Genomic DNA, 24,549 nt, shown 5'->3' on the forward strand with positions numbered 1-24,549 from the left:
GATGCCCATGGCACCCCCAAGATAATCTAAGGACACCAAAAAGCCAAAGCTTGGGGATGCCCCGGAAGGCATCCCCTCTTTCGCTTACTTCCATCGGTAACTTTACTTGGAGCTATATTTTTATTCACCACATGATATGTGTTTTGCTTGGAGCGACCTGTATGATTTGAGTCTTTGCTTTTTAATTTACCACAATCATCCTTGCTGTACACACCTTTGGAGAGAGACACACATGATTCGGAAATTATTAGAATACTCTATGTGCTTCACTTATATCTTTTGAGTTATATAGTTTTTGCTCTAGTGCTTCACTTATATCTTTTAGAGCACGGTGGTGATTTTGTTTTATAGAAACTATTGTTCTCTCATGCTTCACTTAGATTATTTTGAGAGTCCTACAAAACAGCATGGTAGTTTGCTTTAACAATAATACGCATACACGATTAGTAAAAGAAAAATTCTTATGAGTATGTTGAATACTATGAGAAGTTTGATGCTTGATAATTGTTTTGAGATATGAAGATGGTGATATTAGAGTCATGCTAGTTGAGTAGTTTTGAACTTGAGAAATTCTTGTGTTAAAGTTTGTGATTCCCGTAGCATGCACGTATGGTGAACCGTTATGTGATCAAGTCAGAGCATGATTTATTTATTGATTGTCTTCCTTATGAGTGGCGGTCGGGGACGAGCGATGGTCTTTCCTACCAATCTATCCCCCTAGGAGCATGCGCGTAATACTTTGCTTTGCTAACTTGTAGATTTTTGCAAGAAGTATATGAGTTCTTTATGACTAATGTTGAGTTCATGGATTATACGCACCCTTCTTCCTTCCACCATTGCTAGCCTCTCTAATACCGCGCACTTTTCGCCGGTATCATACACCCACCATATACCTTCCTCAAAACAGCCACCATACATACCTATCATGGCATTTCCATAGCCATTCCGAGATATATTGCCATGCAACATACCACCGTTTCGTTTAATATGACACGCTTCATCATTGTCATAATGGTTTGCATGATCATGTAGTTGACATTGTATTTGTGGCAAAGCCACCGTTCATAATTCTTTCATATATGTCACTCTTGATTCATTGCATATCCCGGTACACCGCCGGAGGCATTCATATAGATTCATATTTTGTTCTAAGTATCGAGTTGTAATTGTTGAGTTGTAAGAAAATAAAAGTGTGATGATCATCATTTTTAGAGCATTGTCCCAAGTGAGGAAAGGATGATGGAGACTATGATTCCCCCACAAGTCGGGATGAGACTCCGGACGAAAAAAAAGAAAAATAAAAGAAAAGAGGCCATAAAAAAGTGAAAAAGGGCCCAAACAAAAAATGAGAGAAAAAGAGAGAAGGGACAATGTTACTATCCTTTTACCACACTTGTGCTTCAAAGTAGCACCATGATCTTCATGATAGAGAGTCTCTTATGATATCACTTTCATATACTAGTGGGAATTTTTCATTATAGAACTTGGCTTGTATATTCCAATGATGGGCTTCCTCAAAATGCCCTAGGTCTTCGTGAGCAAGCGAGTTGGATGCTTAGTTTCTTTTGGTGAGCTTTCATATACTTATAGCTCTAGTGCATCCGTTGCATCGATATCTATTGATGGGCATCTCCATAGCCCGTTGATACGCCTAGTTGATGTGAGACTGTCTTCTCCTTTTTATCTTCTCCACAACCACCATTCTATTCCACATATAGTGCTATGTCCATGGCTCACGCTCACGTATTGCGTGAAGATTGAAAAAGTTTGAGAACGTCAAAAGTATGAAACAATTGCTTGGCTTGTCATCGGGGTTGTGCATGATTTAAATATTTTGTGTGGTGAAGATAGAGCATAGCCAGACTATATGATTTTGTAGGGATAACCTTCTTGGGCCATGTTTTTTTGAGAAGACATAATTGCTTAGTTAGTATGCTTGAAGTATTATTATTTTTATGTCAATATTGAACTTTTGTCTTGAATCTTTCGGATCTGAATATTCATACTACAATTAAGAAGAATTACATTGAAATTATGCCAAGTAGCATTCCGCCTCAAAAATTCTGTTTTTATCATTTACCTACTCGAGGACGAGCAGGAATTAAGCTTGGGGATGCTTGATACATCTCCAACGTATCTATAATTTTTGATTGCTCCATGCTATATTATCTTCTGTTTTGGAAATTATTGGGCTTTATTATTCACTTTTATATTATTTTTGGGACTAACCTATTAACCGGAGGCCCAGCCCAGAATTGCTATTTTTTTGCCTATTTCAGAGTTTCGCAGAAAAAGAATATCAAACGGAGTCCAAACGGAATGAAACCTTCGGGAACGTGATTTTCGGAACGAACATGATCCAGAGGAATTGGACCCTACGTCAAGAAAGCCACTAGGAAGCAACGAGGTAGGGGGGCGCGCCTACCCCCCCATGGGCGCGCCCTCCACCCTCGTGGGCCCCATGTTGCTCCACCGATGTACTCCTTCCTCCTATATATACCTACGTACCCCCAAACGATCAGATACGGAGCCAAAAACCTAATTCCACCGCCGCAACCTTCTGTACCCGTGAGATCCCATCTTGGGGCCTGTTTCGGAGCTCCGCCGGAGGGGGCATCGATCATGGAGGGCTTCTACATCAACACCATAGCCTCTCCAATGAAGTGTGAGTAGTTTACCTCAGACCTTCGGGTCCATAGTTATTAGCTAGATGGCTTCTTCTCTCTTTTTGGATCTCAATACAATGTTCGCCCCCTCTCTTGTGGACATCTGTTCGATGTAATCTTCTTTTGCGGTGTGTTTGTTGAGACCGATGAATTGTGGGTTTATGATCAAGTTTATCTATAAACAATATTTGAATCGTCTGAATTCTTTTATGTATGATTGGTTATCTTTGCAAGTCTCCTCGAATTATCAGTTTGGTTTGGCCTACTAGATTGATCTTTCTTGCAATGGGAGAAGCACTACTGGAATCAGCTAATTTGCCATCTGCCAGCTCTTTGCCATCTGCCAGCTCTTTGCCGTCTGCTAGCTGACGGCAAAGAAGGTCTTTGCCATCAGCTACCCAAAAGCAGACGGCAAAGAAATGGCAGACGACAAAACAGGTCTTTGCCATCTGCCGGCTCTTTGCCGTCAGCCAGCAGACGGCAAAGAATCTTTGCCGTCTGCTGGCTGACGGCAAAGAGAGAGGTGGTCCCCACCCCCTGCCCGTTTAGAAAAACTTAACGCCCCACCTCTTTGCCGTCTGCTAGCTAACGGACGGCAAAGAGGAGACTAACTAACGGCCCCTACCCCCCCGCCCGTTACTCTCTCTTCTCTCCCTCTCTCCTTCCCGATGCGCCCCGCCACCACATCCCACCCACCGCCGCCGCCGCCCGCCGCCGCCCGCCGCAGCCCCGTCGCCCCGCCACCCGCCGCCCCGTCGCCCCCTCCGCCCCGTCGTCCCCCACCCCTCCGCCCCCACCCCACCCGCCGACGCCCCGTCGCCCCGCCACCCGCCGCCCGGCGGCCCCCCGCCACCGCCCCTGCCGACCGTCCCATTGCTCCGGTGAGGGACTAGTGCTTTTTTTTCTTCTGTTTTTTCATTTTTTTTCTGTTTAATTGTTAGTGCTAGATTGTGTTAGTGTTAGTGTTAGAAAATAATGAGAAGAAGTAGAAGTAGTAGAAGAAGTAGAAGAAGAAGAAAAGAGAAGAAGTAGAAAAAAGATGAAAAAAGAAAAAGAAGAAAAGAAGTAGAAGAAGAAGAAAGGAAGAAAAGAAAAGAAGTACAAAAAAGATGTAAAAAGAAGAAGAAGAAAAGAAGTAGAAGAAGTAGAAGAAGAAGAAAGGAAGAAACGAAAAGAAGTAAAAAAGTAGAAAAAAGATGAAAGAAGAAGAAGAAGAAAGGAAAGAAGAAGAAGAAGAATTGAAAGAAAGAAGAAGACCCCTCCGCCCCCACCCCACCCGCCGACACCCCGACCCCGACACCACACCCCGACCCCGACACGACACCCCGACCCCCTGACCCCCTGACCCCGACACCCCGACTCCGACACGACACCCCGACACCCCGACCCCGACACGACACCCCAACACCCGACCCCCCGACCCCTTGACCCCCTGACACGACACCCCGGCACCCCGACCCCCTGACCCCCTGACCCCCCAACCCCGACACCACACCCCGACACCCGACCCCGACTCCACCCCGACACCCGACCCCCTAACCCCCTGACCCCGACACGACACCCCGACCCCCCGACCCCGAAACAGCACCCCGACCCCGACACGGCACCCCGACACCGACACGACACCCCGACCCCCGACACCTCCCGAAAAGGTGTTCTTTGGCCTTGCAGAGGGCGATGGGGTCATATATTTGTGAATTATTAGTTAGGTCATATATTTTTCGATTTTGTTATGAAAACATCATATATAATTGTGTTGATCGGGTAGATTTAAATGTGCAGCTGTTTCATCGCTGCGAGGTTTGGTGGTCGACGACCTCGCCGTGCGTTTGACGAGCTCTGCCCCTTCGTTCGTGGGTGAGCACAAATGACATGTCCTCCTCCCCCGTTAATTATTTGCTCTGTTCCGGTGTTCGTGCCGATGAAACTTGATAGCTAGCTATATATGTGTCTTGAATCATCAGTATGCGTAACCAATATGTGTCTCCCGTTCGAAAGCGTCATAGTTATAAATATGCATGCATTTGCATATTTATAACCTTGATTCTTTCGAATTTTCCAATTCTATCCATGGACAGCCCGAGTATGTTTAGATTGGGTTCGTTTTCCCATATGCTTTGCTCCGGATCTGACGCATAAGTTTCGTCAGTGCCTCCCCTGTTGTTCTCCGGGTACACATCCTCTCTGTTTATTGCAGAGACGTGTATCAGGAGAACAACGGGGAGGTGCTGCCGAAATTTTGCGTAGGATCCGGAGCATAGCATGGGAAAATGAACCCAATCTAAACATACTCGGGTGGGATTAGGACCTATCATTACCTATTAGAGTGTACGTTGCATGGACGTAATAAAATTGACAAAGTAGATCAACTGATGAATATATACATGGTGAATTATATATATATATATATATATATATATATTTGTTGTGTGTCTAGTAGCTCTGAAAGTCAAGATGAGTGATCGTGCGTGGATGTACACCGGTCACACTGGTCAGAACAAATGGAGCACTGAATGGTTCACAAAAACCAAGGGGTTTGTGCGAGCCGCATTTGCAAATGGCCAGAGGAAAACCTGGTGCCCCTGTTTACGGTGCGGCAATTGGGAAAAGAGGACAGAGGCTGAAATGGGCAAACACCTGCAGAAGAGTGGTTTTACGCCCGATTATACGGTGTGGACATTTCATGGTGAGTTTGCCCAACGTGACCGAGCTGAGGTGGATCGTCGTTGCACCGACGAGCATGGTACCGGGATGGAAAACATGGTGCAAGACTTCGATGATGCTCGGGATTCGGACGAGGAGACGGAGGAATCTGCAAAGGCCTTCAATGAAATGTTGGAGTCTTCAAAACATCCGCTCCATGAGCACACTGAGCTTTGTCAGTTGGATGCCATCTCACAAGTAATAGCTCTGAAGGCTCAGTTCAACTTGGGCAGAGAATGCTACGATGCAATGATGATAGTATTTGGACGCTTTCTACCCAAAGGCCATGTAATGCCTGCAAACCTGTACCAGTCGGACAAAATCCTCCGTGCACTGAAGATGCCCTATGAGAAGATACATGCCTGTGAGAAAGGATGTGTCTAGTTTAGGCTTGACTATGCGGACTTGAACTATTGTCCCATTTGCAAGTCTTCCAGGTATGTTGTGGTAGACAATGGTATGGGTGAGAAGACCCAGACCAAAATCCCCGTTAGTGTTCTTCGGTATATGCCAATCGTACCAAGACTTCAACGTCTTTTCATGGTTGAAGAGACGGCCAGACAGATGACATGGCACAAAACGGGCAAAAGAACCGAACTAGATGCAGATGGGAATCTGATGATTGTACACACATCGGATGGTGTTGCGTGGAAAAAGTTTGATGAATTACATGCTGACAAAGCGGCAGATCCGAGGCATCCTCGAGTCGGCATCAGCACGGATGGGTTCAGTGTGTTTGGTATGACGGTAGCCCAATACAGTTGTTGGCCCGTATTTGTCTTTCCACTCAATCTCCCCCCCGGACAGATTATGCAAAGAAAGAACATTTTCCTGACGTTGATAATTCCAGGGCCCAACTATCCGGGGAAAAATATGAATGTGTACATGCAGCCGCTTAAGGACGAATTGCAAGAAGCCTGGGATAATGGGTTCAAGACATTCGACGCCTATAGCAAACGGAACTTCATAATGCGTGTCTGGTACATGTACTCGACGCATGACTTGCCGGCGTATGCGCTATTCGTTGGCTGGTGTGTGCATGGAAGGTTCCCGTGCCCCACATGCAAGGGAGCTCTTGAGTTTCGTTGGCTTCAGGCCGGTCGCAAGTTTTCTTGCTTCGACATGCATAGACAGTTCCTGAATCCTCGCCATAAGTTCAGGAAAGACAAGAAGAACTTCATAAGAGGTAGAGTTGTCAAAAACTCTGCACCACCTGCATTGACAGGCCAACAGACCCTGGATCAGTTAAACGCTCTCGAGCCAGATCCAGAGCGTCCACGGTACTTCAAGGGGTATAATTCTAAGCACGCCTGGACTCACAAAACATGCTTATGGGATTTGCCTTACTTCAAAGACCTCCTTTGCCCACACAACATCGACGTGATGCACACTGAGAAGAATATCGCCGAGGCACTTTTTGGTACATTGTTCGGCATAGATGGGAAGTCAAAGGATAATACTAAGGCTAGAGTCGATCTGGAGGCGCTATGTGATAGGCCGTTACAAAACATGAAAGAACCGAAAGGAAAGCAGAACTGGACGAAGCCAAAGGCATGGTGCAATCTTGGAAGGCCAGCTATGAGGGAAATTATCTTGTGGGTGAAAATGCAGTTGATGTTCCCCGATGGGTATGCAGCGAATCTAAAGAGGGGAGCCAGTCTTGATAAATTGAAGATATTTGGTCTCAAGCGTCATGATTGGCACATATGGATTGAGCGGGTAATGTCGGTGATGTTGCGTGGCTTCATCCCTGAGGATGAATGGCTAGTACTGGCAGAACTCAGCTATTTCTTCCGTGTTCTTTGTGCGAAAGAACTATCGCCTGGCGTGCTAGAAGAAATGGAAGAGTTGGCGCCGGAGTTGATCTGCAAGTTAGAGAAGATCTTTCCACCGGGCTTCTTTAATCCAATGCAACATTTGATTTTGCATCTCCCGACCGAGGCAAGATTGGGGGGGGCCCGTGCAAAATCGTTGGTGCTACCCAACTGAGAGGATGCAGAAGACGCTTCGACAAAAATGTAAAAATAAACGTAGAATTGAGGCATTGATGGCTGAGGCATTCATCACTGAGGAGGCGGCAAACTTCGTGACAGCACACTACGAAGCCAAAAATCATCATTTGCATAATCCGAAGCCTCGGTACAATGCTGACGACCCTAAAAACGGTGGATCCAACCTCAGCCTATTCAAAGGGAATCTCGCACCAGCCAGTGTTTCAAATCCAGTATCTTTGGATAACGAACAATGGCGGACCATTTCGTTGTATATCTTCAACAACCTGATAGAAGTGCGGCCGTACATCGAGTAAGTTCTCGGTACATTGTTTCGCAACTTCTATTTCCTTTGAACTGCTCTTATTCCTGGATATTTCATACAGTCGATACGTCGCCTTATTCTCGTATGGAGCGGTGATCCAAAAGGATTCTGTCGAAGAGTATGAGCTTCTCGCAAAGCAAGGAGGCGGCTATCCCGGTTTCATCTCTTGGTTCAAACAAACGGTAATTTCTATTAGACAATTTCATTTCATTCGCTAATTTGTGTGTAATGCAACAATCCTTTCATATTAAACTTGTAGGCTAATTCAGAGTCTATGGACGCCGAATTGAGACAAGTCGCTAATGGTTTTGACTATAAGGTTCGTTCATTTGACAAATACGACATCAACGGGTATCGCTTTCGTACCTATGGCAAAGAGCTATCTATGGCCGACCGAAAGTCTACAAATTGTTGTGTATCTGCTATCGGCGAAGGAGGTACCGAGTATTATGGGAGTGTTGAAGCAATTTGTGAACTTCTATTCTATGGTGAAAACCCACCGAATGTCATAGTCTTCAACTGTTATTGGTTTCAGCCGAAGGAGACTAGAAGGACTCATGAACATATAGGGCTAGTTGAAATCAACCAAAGCACCCATTTAGATGTTCCTGATGTGTATATTACGGCTCAACAGGCGACCCAAGTATTCTATCTACCGTGGGCCTGCCAAACTAATCCAAATCTGAAAGGTTGGGATGTCGTTTATGAAGTGCCGCCACGTGCTAGACTATCTCCCCCAAAGGAAGAGGATTATGAACCTCACATTAACCCAGACACATATGAAGGAGAATTCTTCCAAGAGACACGTCTTTCCAAAAAGCATTTCAAGAAACGCTATACTTCACCCAAAACATTGAAGTAGACAGCGACAGTGAATCCGACATAACCCCAGAGGAGGAACAAGAAGAGCCGGAACAAGAAGAGGTTACTGCTGCGGATGACCTGTCATTGCTTGACCGATTACGTCAAGGTGGCCTTCCACATGTTGATGCCACTGAACCCTATGAGCCCGTCATTGATTATAGTGATGATGATGATTATGCATTTATTGATGATACTGATCGAGATTATTAGTAGTGTCAGGTATTAATTTTTTTTATGTTGTACTTGATGATGATACACTTAAGTGATACACATATTATTATTCATGTCTATCTTTTTTTATGTTGTACTAATTTCGTTTACTGTTTGTCATGGCAGGTGTTGAAAGATGGTGGGCGCTGGTCGGGAGCGCGCCAAGGCCCCTTCTTCGTCGGCGCGTGGTGTGAGGTCTTCCATTCCACACGCACCTCTCCGCCGAGCGTTGCTGGACAGTATGGCGATACCGCCGGGCCGTTCTTCGTCGACCGCGGTGCCCAGCAGGGGACGAGGTAGGAAGAGGGGAGGTGGGGCACGTGGTCGCCGGAGAGGAGGTAGGGTGACTGCTACGGCGCCTTCCTCGCCGCCACCCCCAGCTGTTTCACCCGAGCACGTGACTGCTAGGGTGGACTCGTCCGAGGAGGAGGCTACACGGACTCCGGTCCACGAGCCTCCGGTCCACAGGTCTTGGGCCCACGAGCCTCGGGTCGACTGGCCTTCGGCCCACGAGACCCCGGAGGAGCATGTTGGGAATCGTAGCATAATTTAAAATTTTCCTACGCTCACCAAGATGCATCTATGGAGTATACTAGCAACAAGGGGAAAGGAGTGCATCTACATACCCTTGTAGATCGCGAGCGGAAGCGTTCCAATGAACGTGGATGACGGAGTCGTACTCGCCGTGATCCAAATCACCGATGACCGAGTGCCGAACGGACGGCACCTCCGCGTTCAACACACGTACGGTGCAGCGACGTCTCCTCCTTCTTGATCCAGCAAGGGGGAAGGAGAGGTTGATGGAGATCCAACAGCACGACGGCGTGGTGGTGGATGTAGCGGTTCTCCGGCAGGGCTTCGCCGAGCTTCTGCGAGAGAGAGAGAGGTGTTGCAGGGGAGGAGGGAGGCGCCCAAGGCTGTAGTATGCTGCCCTCCCTCCCCCCTTTATATAGGCCCCCTGGGGGGGCGCCGGCCCTGGAGATGAGATCCAAAGGGGGGGGCGGCGGCCAAGTGGGGGGGAAGGGGTGCCTTGCCCCCCAAGGCAAGGGGGAAGCTCCCCCCCTTAGGGTTCCCAACCCTAGGCGCAGGGGGGAGGCCCAAGGGGGGCGCCCCAGCCCACTAAGGGCTGGTTCCCTTCCACTTTCAGCCCACGGGGCCCTCCGGGATAGGTTACCCCACCCGGTGGACCCCCGGGACCCTTCCGGTGGTCCCGGTACAATACCGGTAACCCCCGAAACTTTCCCGGTGGCCGAAACTTGACTTCCTATATATAATTCTTCACCTCCGGACCATTCCGGAACCTCTCGTGACGTCCGGGATCTCATCCGGGACTCCGAACAACTTTCGGGTTTCCGCATACATATATCTCTACAACCCTAGCGTCACCGGACCTTAAGTGTGTAGACCCTACGGGTTCGGGAGACATGCAGACATGACCGAGACGCCTCTCCAGTCAATAACCAACAGCGGGATCTGGATACCCATGTTGGCTCCCGCATGCTCCACGATGATCTCATCGGATGAACCACGGTGTCGAGGATTCAATCAATCCGTATGCAATTCCCTTTGTCAATCGGTATGTTACTTGCCCGAGATTCGATCGTCGGTATCCCAATACCTTGTTCAATCTCGTTACCGGCAAGTCTCTTTACTCGTACCGCAATGCATGATCCCGTGACTAACGCCTTAGTCACATTGAGCTCAGTATGATGATGCATTACCGAGTGGGCCCAGAGATACCTCTCCGTCACACGGAGTGACAAATCCCAGTCTCGATCCGTGCCAACCCAACAGACACTTTCGGAGATACCCGTAATGCACCTTTATAGTCACCCAGTTACGTTGTGACGTTTGGCACACCCAAAGCACTCCTACGGTATCCGGGAGTTGCACGATCTCATGGTCTAAGGAAAAGATACTTGACATTGGAAAAGCTCTAGCAAACGAAACTACACGATCTTTTATGCTATGCTTAAGTTGGGTCTTGTCCATCACATCATTCTCCTAATGATGTGATCCCGTTATCAATGACATCCAATGTCCATAGTCAGGAAACCATGACTATCTGTTGATCAACGAGCTAGTCAACTAGAGGCTTACTAGGGACAGGTTGTGGTCTATGTATTCACACATGTATTACGATTTCCGGACAATACAATTATAGCATGAATAATAGACAATTACCATGAACAAAGAAATATAATAATAACCATTTATTATTGCCTCTAGGGCATATTTCCAACAGTCTCCCAATTGCACTAGAGTCAATAATCTAGTTACATTGTGATGAATCGAACACCCATTGCGTCCTGGTGTTGATCATTTTTTGCCCTAGGGAGAGGTTTAGTCAACGGATCTGCTACATTCAGGTCCGTGTGTACTTTACAAATTTCTATGTCTCCATTTTGAACACTTTCACGAATGGAGTTGAAGCGACGCTTGATATGCCTGGTCTTCCTGTGAAACCTGGGCTCCTTCGCAAGGGCAATAGCTCCAGTGTTGTCACAGAAGAGAGTCATTGGGCCCGACGCATTGGGAATCACCCCTAGAATGCTTCCTGTGCTGCCTCCGAGGCTGCCATGTACTCCGCTTCACATGTAGATCCCGCCACGACGCTTTGCTTGCAACTGCACCAGCTTACTGCTCCTCCATTCAAAATATACATGTATCCGGTCTGTGACTTCGAGTCATCCAGATCTGTGTCGAAGCTAGCGTCGACGTAACCGTTTACGACGAGCTCTTCGTCACCTCCATAAACGAGAAACATATCCTTAGTCCTCTTCAGGTACTTCAGGATATTCTTGACCGCTGTCCAGTGTTCCTTGCCGGGATTACTTTGGTACCTTCCTACCAAACTTATGGCAAGGTTTACATCAGGTCTGGTACACAGCATGGCATACATAATAGACCCTATGGCCGAGGCATAGGGGATGACACTCATCTCTTCTATATCTTCTGCCGTGGTCGGGCATTGAGCCGTGCTCAATTGCACACCTTGCAATACAGGCAAGAACCCCTTCTTGGACTGATCCATACTGAACTTCTTCAATATCTTGTCAAGGTATGTACTCTGTGAAAGACCAATGAGGCGTCTTGATCTATCTCTATAGATTTTGATGCCTAATATATAAGCAGCTTCTCCAAGGTCCTTCATTGAAAAACACTTATTCGAATAGGCCTTTATACTTTCCAAGAATTCTATATCATTTCCCATCAATAGTATGTCATCCACATATAATATGAGAAACGCTACAGAGCTCCCACTCACTTTCTTGTAAACACAGGCTTCTCCATAAGTCTGTGTAAACCCAAACACTTTGATCATCTCATCAAAGCGAATGTTCCAACTCCGAGATGCTTGCACCAGCCCATAGATTGAGCGCTGGAGCTTGCATACTTTGTTAGCATTCTTAGGATCGACAAAACCTTCCGGCTGCATCATATACAACTCTTCCTTAAGGAAGCCATTAAGGAATGCCGTTTTGACGTCCATCTGCAATATCTCATAATCATAGTATGCGGCAATTGCTAACATGATTCGGACGGACTTCAGCTTCGCTACGGGTGAGAAAGTCTCATCATAGTCAACCCCTTGAACTTGTCGATAACCCTTAGTGACAAGTCGAGCTTTGTAGATGGTCACATTACCATCCGCGTCCGTCTTCTTCTTAAAGATCCATTTGTTTTCTATGGCTCGCCGATCATCGGGCAAGTCAATCAAAGTCCATACTTCGTTTTCATACATGGATCCTATCTCGGATTTCATGGCTTCTAGCCATTTGTCGGAATCCGGGCCCGCCATCGCTTCTTCATAGTTCGAAGGTTCACCGTTGTCTAACAACATGATTTCCAGGACAGGGTTGCCGTACCACTCTGGTGCGGAACGTGTCCTTGGGGACCTACGAAGTTCAGTAACTTGATCTGAAGCTTCATGATCATCATCATTAACTTCCTCCCCGGTCGGTGTAGGCACCACAGGAACATTTTCCCGCGCTGCGCTACTTTCCGGTTCGGAAGGGGTGACTATCACCTCATCAAGTTCCACTTTCCTCCCACTCAATTCTTTCGAGAGAAACTCCTTCTCCAGAAAGGACCCGTTCTTGGCAACGAAGATCTTGCCTTCGGATCTGAGGTAGAAGGTATACCCAATAGTTTCCTTAGGGTATCCTATGAAGACGCATTTTTCCGATTTGGGTTCGAGCTTTTCAGGTTGAAGTTTCTTGACATAAGCATCGCATCCCCAAACTTTTAGAAACAACAGCTTAGGTTTCTTCCCAAACCATAATTCATACGGTGTCGTCTCAACGGATTTCGACGGAGCCCTATTTAAAGTGAATGCGGCAGTCTCTAAAGCATAGCCCCAAAATGAGAGCGGTAAATCGGTAAGAGACATCATAGATCGCACCATATCCAATAGAGTGCGATTACGACGTTCGGACACACCGTTTCTCTGAGGTGTTCCAGGCGGCGTGAGTTGTGAAACTATTCCACATTTTCTTAAGTGTGCACCAAACTCGTGACTTAAATATTCTCCACCACGATCTGATCGTAGGAATTTTATTCTCCTGTCACGTTGATTCTCAACCTCACTCTGAAATTCTTTGAACTTTTCAAAGGTTTCAGACTTGTGTTTCATTAGGTAGACATATCCATATCTACTTAAATCATCAGTGAGAGTGAGAACATAACGATATCCTCCGCGAGCCTCAACACTCATTGGACCACACACATCGGTATGTATGATTTCCAATAAGTTGGTTGCTCGCTCCATTGTTCCGGAGAACGGAGTCTTGGTCATCTTACCCATGAGGCATGGTTCGCACGTGTCAAATGATTCGTAATCAAGAGACTCCCAAAGTCCATCTACATGGAGCTTCTTCATGCGTTTGACACCAATGTGACCAAGGCGGCAGTGCCACAAGTATGTGGGACTATCGTTATCAACTTTACATCTTTTGGTATTTACACTATGAACATGTGTAACATCACGTTCGAGATTCATCAAAACTAAACCATTGACCAGCGGGGCATGACCATAAAACATCTCTCTCAAATAAATAGAACAACCATTATTCTCGGATTTAAATGAGTAGCCATCTCGAATTAAACGAGATCCAGACACAATGTTCATGCTCAAAGCTGGCACTAAATAACAATTATTGAGGTTTAAAACTAATCCCGTGGGTAGATGCAGAGGTAGCGTGCCGACGGCGATCACATCGACCTTGGAACCATTCCCGACGCGCATCGTCACCTCGTCCTTTGCCAGTCTCTGTTTATTCCGTAGTTCCTACTTTGAGTTACAAATATGAGCAACCGCACCGGTATCAAATACCCAGGAGCTACTACGAGTACTGGTAAGGTACACATCAATTACTTGTATATCACATATACCTTGGGTGTTGCCGGCCTTCTTCTTGTCCGCTAAATATTTGGGGCAGTTCCGCTTCCAGTGACCACTTCCCTTGCAATAAAAGCACTCAGTCCCGGGCTTGGGTCCATTCTTTGACTTCTTCCCAGTAACTGGTTTACTGGGCGCGGCAACTCCCTTGCCGTCCTTCTTGAAGTTCTTCTTACCCTTGCCCTTCTTGAACTTGGTGGTTTTATTCACCATCAGCACTTGATGTTCTTTTCTGATCTCCCCTTCCGCTGATTTCAGCATTGAATATACCTCGGGAATGGTCTTTTCCATCCCCTGCATATTGTAGTTCATCACAAAGCTCTTGTAGCTTGGTGGAAACGACTGGAGGATTCTGTCAATGACCGCGTCATCCGGGAGATTAACTCCCAGCTGAGACAAGCGGTTGTGCAACCCAGACATTCTGAGTATGTGCTCACTGACAGAACTGTTCTCCTCCATTTTACAGCTGAAGAACTTGTCGGAGACATCATATCTCTCGACCCGGGCATGAGCTTGAAAAACTAATTTCAGCTCCTCGAACATCTCATATGCTCCATGTTTCTCAAAACGCTTTTGGAGACCCGCTTCTAAGCTGTAAAGCATGCCGCACTGAACGAGAGAGTAATCATCAGCACGCTGCTGCCAAGCGTTCATAACGTCTTGGTTCTCTGGGATTGGTGCTTCACCTAGCGGTGCTTCTAAGACATAATCTTTCTTGGCTGCTATGAGGATGATCCTCAGGTTCCGGACCCAGTCCGTATAGTTGCTGCCATCATCTTTCAGCTTGGTTTTCTCTAGGAACGCGTTGAAATTGAGGACAACGTTGGCCATTTGATCTACAATACATAGTGTAAAGATTTTAGACTAAGTTCATGATAATTAAGTTCATATAATCAAATTATTTAATGAACTCCCACTCAGATAGACATCCCTCTAGTCATCTAAGTGAAACATGATCCGAGTTCAACTAGGCCGTGTCCGATCATCACGTGAGACGGACTAGTCAAGATCGGTGAACATCTCCATGTTGATCGTATCTTCTATACGACTCATGCTCGACCTTTCGGTCCTCCGTGTTCCGAGGCCATGTCTGTACATGCTAGGCTCGTCAAGTCAACCTAAGTGTATTGCGTGTGTTCCGAGGCCATGTCTGTACATGCTAGGCTCGTCAACACCCGTTGTATTCGAACGTAAGAATCTATCACACCCGATCATCACGTGGTGCTTCGAAACGACGAACCTTCGCAACGGTGCACAGTTAGGGTGAACACTTTCTTGAAATTATTATAAGGGATCATCCTACTTGCTACCGTCGTTCTAAGCAAATAAGATGCAAAAACATGATAAACATCACATGCAATCAAATAGTGACATGATATGGCCAATATCATCATGCTCCTTTGATCTCCATCTTCGGGGCACCATGATCATCTTTGTCACCGGCATGACACCATGATCTCCATCATTGTGTCTTCATGAAGTCGTCACGCCAACGATTACTTCTACTTCTATGGCTAACGCGTTTAGCAACAAAGTAAAGTAAATTACATGGCGTTATTCAATGACACGCAGGTCATGCAAAATAATAAAGACAACTCCTATGGCTCCTGCCGGTTGTCATACTCATCGACATGCAAGTCGTGATTCCTATTACAAGAATATGATCAATCTCATACATCACATATATCATTCATCACATCTTCTGGCCATATCACATCACATAGCATTTGCTGCAAAAACAAGTTAGACGTCCTCTAATTGTTGTTGCAAGTTTTTACGTGGTTTGTAGGTTTCTAGCAAGAACATTTTCTTACCTACGTATGACCACAACGTGATTTGCCAATTTCTATTTACCCTTCATAAGGACCCTTTTCATCGAATCCGTTCCGACTAAAGTAGGAGAGACAGACACCCGCTAGCCACCTTATGCAACTTGTGCATGTCAGTCGGTGGAACCTGTCTCACGTAAGTGTACGTGTAAGGTCGGTCCGGGCCGCTTCATCCTACAATGCCGCCGAAACAAGAAAAGACTAGTAGCGGAAAGAATAATTGGCAAACTCAACGCCCACAACTGCTTTGTGTTCTACTCGTGCATAGTAACTACGCATAGACCTGGCTCATGATGCCACTCTTGGGAATCGTAGCATAATTTAAAATTTTCCTACGATCACCAAGATGCATCTATGGAGTATACTAGCAACGAGGGGAAAGGAGTGCATCTACATACCCTTGTAGATCGCGAGCGGAAGCGTTCCAATGAACGTGGATGACGGAGTCGTACTCGCCGTGATCCAAATCACCGATGACCGAGTGCCGAACGGACGGCACCTCCGCGTTCAACACACGTACGGTGCAGCGACGTCTCCTCCTTCTTGATCCAGCAAGGGGGAAGGAGAGGTTGATGGAGATCCAACAGCACGACGGCGTGGTGGTGGATGTAGCGGTTCTCCGGCAGGGCTTCGCCGAGCTTCTGCGAGAGAGAGAGAGAGAGGTGTTGCAGGGGAGGAGGGAGGCGCCCAAGGCTGTAGTATGCTTCCCTCCCTCCCCCCTTTATATAGGCCCCCTGGGGGGGCGCCGGCCCTGGAGATGAGATCCAAAGGGGGGGCGGCGGCCAAGTGGGGGGGAAGGGGTGCCTTGCCCCCCAAGGCAAGGGGGAAGCTCCCCCCTTAGGGTTCCCAACCCTAGGCGCAGGGGGGAGGCCCAAGGAGGGCGCCCCAGCCCACTAAGGGCTGGTTACCTTCCACTTTCAGCCCACGGGGCCCTCCGGGATAGGTGGCACCACCCGGTGGACCCCCGGGACCCTTCCGGTGGTCCCGGTACAATACCGGTAACCCCCGAAACTTTCCCGGTGGCCGAAACTTGACTTCCTATATATAATTCTTCACCTCCGGACCATTCCGGAACCTCTCGTGATGTCCGGGATCTCATCCGGGACTCCGAACAACTTTCGGGTTTCCGCATACATATATCTCTACAACCCTAGCGTCACCGGACCTTAAGTGTGTAGACCCTATGGGTTCGGGAGACATGCAGACATGACCGAGACGCCTCTCCGGTCAATAACCAACAGCGGGATATGGATACCCATGTTGGCTCCCGCATGCTCCACGATGATCTCATCGGATGAACCACGGTGTCGAGGATTCAATAAATCCGTATGCAATTCCCTTTGTCAATCGGTATGTTACTTGCCCGAGATTCGATCGTCGGTATCCCAATACCTTGTTCAATCTCGTTACCGGCAAGTCTCTTTACTCGTACCGCAATGCATGATCCCGTGACTAACGCCTTAGTCACATTGAGCTCATTATGATGATGCATTACCGAGTGGGCCCAGAGATACCTCTCCGTCACACGGAGTGACAAATCCCAGTCTCGATCCGTGACAACCCAACAGACACTTTCGGAGATACCCGTAATGCACCTTTATAGTCACCCAGTTACGTTGTGACGTTTGGCACACCCAAAGCACTCCTACGGTATCCGGGAGTTGCACGATCTCATGGTCTAAGGAAAAGATACTTCACATTGGAAAAGCTCTAGCAAATGAAACTACACGATCTTTTATGCTATGCTTAAGTTGGGTCTTGTCCATCACATCATTCTCCAAATGATGTGATCCCGTTATCAATGACATCCAATGTCCATAGTCAGGAAACCATGACTATCTGTTGATCAACGAGCTAGTCAACTAGAGGCTTACTAGGGACAGGTTGTGGTCTATGTATTCACACATGTATTACGATTTCCGGACAATACAATTATAGCATGAATAATAGACAATTACCATGAACAAAGAAATATAATAATAACCATTTATCACTGCCTCTAGGGCATATTTCCAACAGAGCACACGTCTGGATGGGGTACCTGGCCGGATCAGCCCAAGGAGCCGAGTGGCCATGCTGATGATGGCGGGGAGCCGACTGATATTGAGGAGGAGGGGGCACCGTCTACCAGCGTGGTGCTACACGGCTCCCGTCCGTGCCGGCGACCCGCGAGCAGAGGTGGTTGATTTTCCCTGATGGGGAGAGGTAAGTGCATTTAATATTTTTGTACCTTTTGCATTCACGTTTCTTCAAATAACTAATGCGTTGGCCTTGTCATGCTGCAGGGGTTGGGACCACCATCATAGTGTCCGTCGGCCCAACTCCGTCCTTGGAGTTCTTTGCCGGCAAAACTTCCCGGGGTTTGTCACGTTGCCTGGTGAGGGTCGGCTTCCAGAGCTTGGATTGAGCTGGGAGCACTACTTGGCTGCCCCGGCCCCGCCGGATGAGATTATCGACGGTGTCTTGTGCGGCACGAGGGCAGACGTGGTGATCAGAAAGTTCTGGGTAATTTCTCCTTTACACATTTAAAAATCTTCAACTAGCTAGTTATTAATTGTACTAATCAATATTGTCTCATTTGATTGCAGACATTCTACAGGTGTGAGGAGGGATACGAGGAGGACGCGGCACATGTTATCGAGAACGTCTGCAAGCGCCTACTACAGAACTTACGGCACGAGGCTCAGGTGCAGGCTGTTCGAGACTACTACGCCTTGCGTGGTATCAAGAAGACCAAGCCGGCGTTCCGCGATAAGTTCCTGAGTAAGGAGCAGTAAATGAAGGTAATTCTTAAGGCCTTCTACTTAAGTTCCTTCATTTAGTAATTCTTAGCCGTAGCGCTCAAGTTTCTATTTGCTAACTTAGGCGCCTCCGAGATGGTGTGCGGATCGGATGGATTGTTGGGAGGTGTTGGTCAATGAGTGGTGCTCAAAAGAATGGCTAGCCCTCCACAACGAGGCCAAGGACAAACATGCCCAAATGGAAGGTGTGCCACACCATCAAGGCAGCTCCAACTTATATCAGTTCGGGCGGAACTGGGTATGTGGTTTGCTTCATGATTCATGCAATTCATTCATCATGCTAGCTTGAGCCCTTTAATTACTAATTTACATTGTTTCTCTCTTTCAGGCACGCCACAATAAGGTGGATAAGGTGCCAGGGGTGTACGACCTGTATGCCATGGCCCACACTGCCTCTTTCAAGAAAGTCAAGGCTTTCTTTCAGTCTGACCTCGATGATGCAAACAACTTCACCAACATCTCCTCCCACAACAAGCTCGTGAGATATAGAGATGAGGGGAAGGTGAGGAAAGGGGAGGACTTTAACCCGAGCCAGGGTCCCATTGATCCAGAGTTGGTGATGATATCTGGTGGCGGGAGGTCCCATGGCTCCATAGCCATTGGAGATGGACTTATCCGTTGTCCTAGCACTCTCCCGGAGATCAAGGCGCGCCAGTCGAGCTCTGCTCCTGAGATAAGGCCTCGTGAACGGCCAGTGCAACTCGCCATCAAGGTTAGTGATACGTACTCAGCTATCTTTCTCCATTACATTGTGTGCGCTTCCATCAATGATTACAAATGGTCATGTGAGTGGTGTTGCGGGCTGCTATACAGAGTGAGAGAGATAGAACGGAGAAACTTCTGGCGGAGGCGGCGGAGAGGCAGCGGGAGTTGGAGGAGAGGACGACAAAGATGTTGGAGGAGGAGAGGGCACGGAATGACATGCAGGCAAGGGCCATGTACGAGCTCCTTGTGCTAAGTTTCTTCTGCAGATTAGCCAAAACATTCATGTAGTGTTTGTCTCATTACTAACTAGTATGACTGAGTCGTCAAAACCAAATGTGTAGTCTGTGTGCGAGAAGACCGGTCAGACCGCTCCGCCGATGCCAGTGATTGCTCCTGGGACCACGGTGAGTTTAATTTGAATGGACATTACTTGCTAGTCTTAACATTTGAGTGTCATCATGCTAACAAGACATTGGAAATGATCTTTGGTGCAGCGTAACTCCAGACAAGCATCGCACGATCCTTCTCCAGCTACCGACACGAGCCAGCCCGCTCCTACACCTCCTGGATCATGGTAAGTTTATCTAGTGTTTTGCTTAACACATGCATAAAGACCTAGACTTAGCTTTATTTCCTCCAATGCTTACCATAATGACCTAGACTTAGCTTCTTCTCCTCCAAAATGACTTAATAAGCTTACTGACCTCCAAAACCATCCATTTTACCTAAATTAGCTCTAAAACGATCTGTACTTAGCTTACTTATGTCAAAAATTGCATAACTAGCTTAGTTAGCTCATAAACGATCCATTTTACCTAAGTTAGCTCTAAAATGACCCATTTTACCTTGGTTAGCTTATAAATGATCCAGTTCATCCAAGTTAGCTCAAAAATGACCCATTTTACCTAGATTAGCTCCTAAATGATCCATTTTACCTACATTAGCTTTAAAATGATCCATTTCACCTAGGTTAGCTCCAAAATGACCCATCTTACCTAGGTTATCTCATAAACGATCCATTTCAACTAATTTAGCTCATAAATGATCCATTTCACCAAGTTAGCTCAAAAACGATCCATTTCACCTAAATTAGCTCTTAAATGATCCATTTCACCTAAGTTAGCTCAAAAAGATCCATTTCAACTAAATTAGCTCATAAATGATCCATTTCACCTAAGTTAGCTAAAAAACGATCCATTTCAACTAAGTTAGCTCATAAATGATCCATTTCACCTAAGTTAGCTAAAAACGATCCATTTCACCTTAGTTACCTCAAAAACGATCCATTTGACCTTAGTTAGCTCATAAACGACCCATTTCAACTAAGTTAGCTCATAAATGATCCATTTCACCTTAGCTAGCTCATAAACGACCCATTTCCACTTAGTTAGCTCATATATGATCCATTTCACGTAAGTTAGCTCATAAATGACATACTCTTCTTGTTCTAGTCTTCTTCTTGTTCTACTCTTCTTGTTCTAGTCTTCTTCTTGTTCTACTCTTCTTGTTCTAGTCTTCTTCTTGTTCTACTCTTCTTGTTCTAGTCTTTTTATTCTAGTCACCTATTTCTAACTTTCTTATTTTTCCATTTTGCAGATTTCATTCACTTCATGGAAGCTAGCTTGCTATGGAGTGCTTGTTTATGTATGGATGGAACTTGCTTATGTATGAATGGATGGATGGAACTTGCTTATGTAATATGTATGGATGGAACTTCCTTATGTATGAATGGATGGAACTTGCTTATGTATGAATGTATGGAACTTATGTGCTGGATATATGTGATATGTTTGCTGTTAAATAGGCCTGTGAAATATATCTATATATGTCATATATATTTGCTGTGAAAATTGTTGGATTCAATAAAAACAGAAAAAGAGCCAATATGCAGGCTCTTTGCCGTCTGCCACCGACGGCAATGGGCTCTTTGCCGTCAGCCGCAGACGGCAAAGAAACCACGTGGCAGCCAACTGTGCTTCCTGGGAGTTGACCCATTTGGTCAGTTTTCCTACAGTGGCAGACGGCAAAGACACTAGAAAGTTTGCCTACAGTGGCAGACGGCAAAGACACTAGAAAGTTTGCCTACAGTGGCAGACGGCAAAGACACTAGAAAGTTTGCCGTCAGCGGCGGACGGCAAAGGCCTGCCGTTAGCCACTGAACGGACTGACAGCGCAATTATTGCCGTCTGCTCTCTTTGCCGTCCGCTGCAGACGGCAAAGGCCCTTTGCCGTCAGCCGCCAGGAAGCAGACGGCAAAGTAGCTCTTTACCGTAGCCTACTTTGCCGGAGCCTTTTGCCGTCCGCGGCTGACGGCAAAGGCCTTTGCCGTCCGCCGTTCATGCCTTTGCCGTTCGCCGTGGCAGACGGCAAAATAGCTGATTCCTGTAGTGAAGTGCTTAGCTTTGGGTTCAATCTTGCGGTGTCCTTTCCCAGTGACAGTAGGGGTAGCAAGGCACGTATTGTATTGTTGCCATCGTGGATAACAAGATGGGTTTTTTTTAATCATATTGCATGAATTTATCCCTCTACATCATGTCATCTTGCTTAAAGCGTTACTCTGTTCTTATGAACTTAATACTCTAGATGCATGCTAGATAGCGGTCGATGTGTGGAGTAATAGTAGTAGATGCAGGCAGGAGTCGGTCTACTTGTCTCGGACGTGATGCCTATATACATGATCATACCTAGATATTCTCATAACTATGCTCAATTCTGTCAATTGCTCAACAGTAATTTGTTCACCCACCATAAAATACTTATGCTCTTGAGAGAAGTCAGTAGTGAAACCTATGGCCCCCGGGTCTATTTTCCATCATATTAATCTCCCGACAAAAAGCTATTTCTGGCGCCGTTTTTATTTTGTTTACTTTACTTTGCATCTGTATCACAAAAATACCAAAAATATTATCCTATCATATCTATCAGATCTCACTCTCGTAAGTGACCGTGTAGGGATTGACAACCCCTTATGGCGTAGGTTGCGAGGATTTATTTGTTTGTGTAGGTGCGAGGGACTTGCGTGTTGCCTCCTATTGGATTGATACCTTGGTTCTCAAAAACTGAGGGAAATACTTACGCTACTTTGCTGCATCACCCTTTCCTCTTCAAGGGAAAACCAACGCAGTGCTCAAGAGGTAGCAGGGATCCTTAGGGCAGGCCTTGTTGAGGTCTTTGAAATCGACGCATAGGCGCCAGGATTTATCCTTCTTTGGTACCATTACCAAGTTTACCAGCCAATCCGGATGTTTAATGTCTTTGATGAATCCGGCCTTGATGAGTTTGGCTAGCTCCTCCCCCATAGCTTGTCGTTTGGGTTCGGAAAAGCGCCGCAGAGCTTGCTTGACCGGCTTATATCCCTTTAGTATGTTGAGGCTATGTTCGGCCAACTCGCGCGGGATTCCTGGCATATCGGAAGGATGCCCGGCGAATATATCCCAGTTTTCGCGCAGGAAGTCCCGTAGTGCGGCGTCGACTGCAGGGCTGAGCTGTGCTCCAATAGACGCTGTCTTCTTCGGGTCTGTTGGATGGACCTGAAATTTGACTATTTCTTCTGCTAGTTTGAAGGAAGTGGATTTGGGTCGTTTGTCCAGGATCACATCGTCCTTATCCACGGTGGAGCGTAGTGCTCTTAGTTCTTTGGCCGCAAGGGCCTCAGCCACTATTAGAAAACGAAGCTTTATCACCGGTTCGTAAGGGGCTTTAGTGCCGGTTCTGCAACCGGCACTAAAGAGTGGAGACTAAAGGCCCCCCCTTTAGTACCGGTTCGGCACGAACCGCCACTAAAGGCCCACCACGTGGCGTGAGCTCGCGCTGTGGTATGGGGGACCTTTAGTACCGGTTGGTGTTACCAACCGGTACTAAAGGTTTTTTTTTTTGAAGTTTTTTTCTGAAAATTTTGGAAAAAAAATTTGAATTTTTTTTTATTTTCAATTTTCTGAATTATTTGATGATTTAGTCTCTAATCACCCCTCTTAACTACTCAAGTGTGGATCACTCATTCCAAATCGTCTAACTTCCCGGCCGGTCACCCATCCTCTCACTCCCCCAGCCTGAGCGCGCTTAACTTCGGAGTTCTATTCCCTCTACTTTCCAAGTCTGCACTTGTTGTTTTCCTGACAAATGTAAGCTGACAATCCTATTAACCCTCAGCAGTTTAGCTTGAGCATTAGGTCACACGTTTCACCGTTTGAGTTTGAAACTATTATTCTACAAAACAGTAATTATTTAGTAACACTAATATTTTTTGAATAAGTCTGACCACAGTTTGACCATAGTTTGACCATAGTTTGACCATTGTTTGACCATATTTGACCAAAATTCAAAAAATTGAAATAATTATTTAGTAACACTAATATTCTTGAATAATTATGTAGTAACATTAATACTTCTTGAATAAGTAGTTTGACCATAGTTTGACCAGATTTAACCAAAAAAACTGAAATTTGAGCATATCTTTTTTTCCTTTTGGAATTTGAGGATTCTAAAAAATTGCAAACAGGCTGTAGGCCGTCAAAATCGTATGCGGATTTTCGTGCTGAATTTTTTGATATATTATACCTTTTTTCTGACATCGTATGCAAAAGTTATAGCCGTTTTATATTTTCCCTACACTTTTTTGCAAAACATGTCCAAATTGAAGTTTTCAAATTTTCCTAACTAGTAGATGCAGTAATATAACTACCTCTCGAAGGATTTTATTTTTTGAAGTTTTTATCATTTTCTTTTGATTTTTTCAAAACTATAATGGCGATACAAGGGGGGGGGGTAGAGTTTGAAAATTGCCCTATAGTCCCGGTTTGTGTCTCCAACCGGGACTATAGGTCAGACCCCTTTAGTCCCGGTTCATGGCACGAACCGGTACTAAAGGTGATCGTGGAGCCCCGGCCTGACGCCAGCATGCCACCACCCCTTTAGTACCGGTTCGTGGCACAAACCGGTACTAAAGGTTCAACACGAACCGGCATTAATGCATATCCGTTCGAACCGGCACTAATGGTACCATTAGTACCGGGCCAAAATCAAACTGGGACTAATGTGTCTCACATTAGGTCCTT

Source organism: Aegilops tauschii, chromosome 5 (genome assembly GCF_002575655.3).
Source record: "Aegilops tauschii subsp. strangulata cultivar AL8/78 chromosome 5, Aet v6.0, whole genome shotgun sequence".
Taxonomy (NCBI): Eukaryota; Viridiplantae; Streptophyta; class Magnoliopsida; order Poales; family Poaceae; genus Aegilops; species Aegilops tauschii.